Source organism: Malania oleifera, chromosome 7, assembly GCF_029873635.1.
Source record: "Malania oleifera isolate guangnan ecotype guangnan chromosome 7, ASM2987363v1, whole genome shotgun sequence".
NCBI lineage: Eukaryota > Viridiplantae > Streptophyta > Magnoliopsida > Santalales > Ximeniaceae > Malania > Malania oleifera.
Window position 1 is genome coordinate 55,245,837 of NC_080423.1, and position 3,061 is coordinate 55,248,897.

Below are 3,061 nucleotides of genomic sequence, written 5' to 3' on the forward strand. Positions count from 1 at the left end.
GATGACTAAACTATTAGGTTCAATCTTCTGATGTTCCTTAAAGCACTGAAAATTATAGTCTTAACATAGGTTCAGATGACTAAACTGGGGGTTCAGTCTTCTAAAGTCCCAATTCAAATGACTGAACTGAGGGTTCAGTCATCTAAGGGTGTCTTGCTTGTTCTGTGTTTCAACAAATAAATCTTCAGTTGACTGAACTAATTATTCAGTCTTCTGAAACTTTAGTTGTCTGAGGGATATCTTCAAACTTCTGAGGGTACACCTCAGTAGTCTGGGCAGACAAACTTCATAATTTTCATTTTAGGTTTTAAAAATCCTTTTTATTCTCTTGTTTTTATTTCTTATGAAACGTTTTTTGGGGTTTAAAATAAGGTTTCTAAGTCCATAATTTACCCTAGAAGAGCTTCAAAAATATTTCAAGAGATATTCAAACACGAAGTACTTACAACATGGTGCTAAAGTTGAAAACTTTATTTTTCAAGCCTTCCATGAATTTTTGCTTTATGTTCCTTTTGACTTGAGCTTTGAGTTAGCTTTAAGTGTCCACATATTTTGCTCATGTTGGAGTTGCTTTGAGCTATCTCTTGAATCTCTACATATGGATAATACTTTATAAATCCTTGAGCTTTCCTTTTGCTTTGCTTTTGAACTTTGGCATTCCTGAAACATCACCACTTAACCAACACATATTAAATTATCCTTCATTTGTTATCATCAAAACAAGATTGAAAAGCCATGTTAGGCCAACAACGCCATTGGTCGAACCTCTCAGCATCTCAATTTCATTATGAACCTTGGAGTCTTCCTTTTGTGACCTGGTCACCCCTTGTGCTTGCTAGTCGCACCACATGGTTGAGCAAGGTCTTGTTTTCTTTGATGATCTAAGGCTTTGGGGCCTTGGATGTTCATCGGATTGAGCATTGTGCTTCCTAATTACTCCCTTGGCTTCTTGTATTTCTTAACTCCTCGATTTTAACTTCATTTTCTTGAAACATGAACAAACCATGCATAACTCTGAACTATGATAAGAAAGGGTAAATACGAGATAAATGTGGACAAAACATAACTAAATGGGGGCCTAAAATAGTGCATTTTAGGGACACATCACAACCCCTAACTTACACTTTGCTAGTCCTCAAGCAAATCAAAACTAAGAAAACTTTGAAAGATAACCAATTTCCTGGATGCCGAGGAGGCGCAATTCGAAATCAAAACATCCACTATCTTAATGCTTCCAAACTTCATTGGGAATTTGACTAAAAATCCATATAATCATCTAGATGAGTTTCTTGAAATTTATTCAACCATCTATATATCAAACTTTGGTGATGATGCCCTCTATTTAAGGTTATATCCATTCTCTTTGAAGGAAAAAGCCAAATATTAGCTGAATTCCTTATAGTAGAACTCGGTCACCAACTAGGCTACCATGCAACATAAGTTTATGAAAAAAATACTTTCCCATTAGGAAGACTAACTAGCTAAGGAAGGCAATAACTAGTTTCTCCCAATTAAATGGTGAACAATTTTTTGAGACATGGGAGTGCTTTAGGGACCTTTTGCGTAAATGCCCATATCACGAAGTCCCTAGGTGGCAATTAGTTCATACCTCTTATGAAGGGTTAGTTAACCATAGGCCATGACCATGCACCCACATTGCACATTATTGTGTAGAAACTAGACCAGTTATCCTTAGGACAACAACCTCAGCTAATGGCGTGTGGAGAGGTTTGTGCCATCTGCTCTGATCCCTCTCACACATGCTATAATTGCCCCAATGTGCCTCCTACACCTGAGTTTGTGCAAGAGGAAGTTAAATAATTTGTACGGCATACCGACCAATGACTTATACTCTAACAAATACAATCCTGGGTGGAGTAAACATCCTAACTTCTCCTGGAGGCCACAAGCTTCAGGTTTTCCACTTCAAAGATCTCAGCAATCACCTACTGCTCCACCTTCTTGACCATATCAAAATCCTCAAAATCCTTTAATGTCTGCCCCTCGACAATAAGTTTATCAACAACCATCTCCTCCTCAGCCTCAATATGATATATCTTTTCAAGAGACGGTGTTGAAAGCCCTTAAGGGCATCGAGGCTGATCGTCAAGTTGAACAGCAATTAATCCACTCCCACTCTCATTCTATTGCCAAACTAGAAGTCACCATAGGTCATCTAGCTACATCTTTGAATAGGAGAGATAAGGGCAAGTTGCCAAGTCAGCCCTTCATGAACCCTAAAGGCTAGTATGGGGTAGAATAGGAGCTGGCTGCTAGTCATCCAACATATCATGAGCGTAAGCCTAAGCCAAGATCGTTCTTAGGAGTGGAAGGAAAGTAGACAATAGGGTCGAGAAGAAGTTAGACCAAGGAAAGGGTAAGGAGAAGATATGGGTAGAGCCCAGTGTGGAATCACGTAACCCTCCTTCTTCCCATCCGGTAGCTGATACCAAGAAACCAACGCCATCTAATGATAGAGCATTGTCCCATTATGTCCTTGCAGTGCCATATCTTGCAGCCCTTCATGCACCCTCCAATTCTAAGAAGGAAACTAATGCTGACTCCATTATGGAGACACTCAAGCAAGTCAAAGTCAATATTACTCTCTTAGATGCTATCAAGCAAGTGCTTGCATATGCCAAGTTCATCAAGGACTTGTGTACCCAAAAGCGCAAGTTTAGGGTGCACACGAGGATGTCTTGGTCAAGTTCGAAGAGTTATATTACCCTATTGACTTCATTGTATTTGATATGGAACCTACCGATCCAACCAAAGGTTCGATCCCTATCCTCTTAAAATGACCATTCTTAGCTACAACTAATGCTCACATTTAGAAAAGGACCAGGATCATTGATGTGTCCTTTGGCAACATACAACACCAACTGAATGTGTTTCACACTTCCCAACATCCATCTGATGATGTCCAACCTATGGATGTTGATATGATCAACGAGTGTTTTAAGGAACCCTCAATTCTTTGGAAGGATCCCTTTGAGGCTATACTTCAGCTCAATAGCCCCTCCTCATCAAGCTTTGGGGACCCGTTTGAGCAGATTTTTGC

The 3,061-nt window shown here is 39.5% G+C and overlaps 1 non-coding gene across 1 annotated transcript; it reads right to left on the reverse strand.

The window, feature by feature from the left end:
• Positions 1-1,479: 1,479 nt before the first annotated feature.
• Positions 1,480-1,585, reverse strand: LOC131161112 (small nucleolar RNA R71). Its single transcript, XR_009138271.1, has one exon. It is a non-coding gene; the product is annotated as a small nucleolar RNA R71 (small nucleolar RNA).
• Between the last annotated feature and the right edge of the window lie 1,476 nt (positions 1,586-3,061).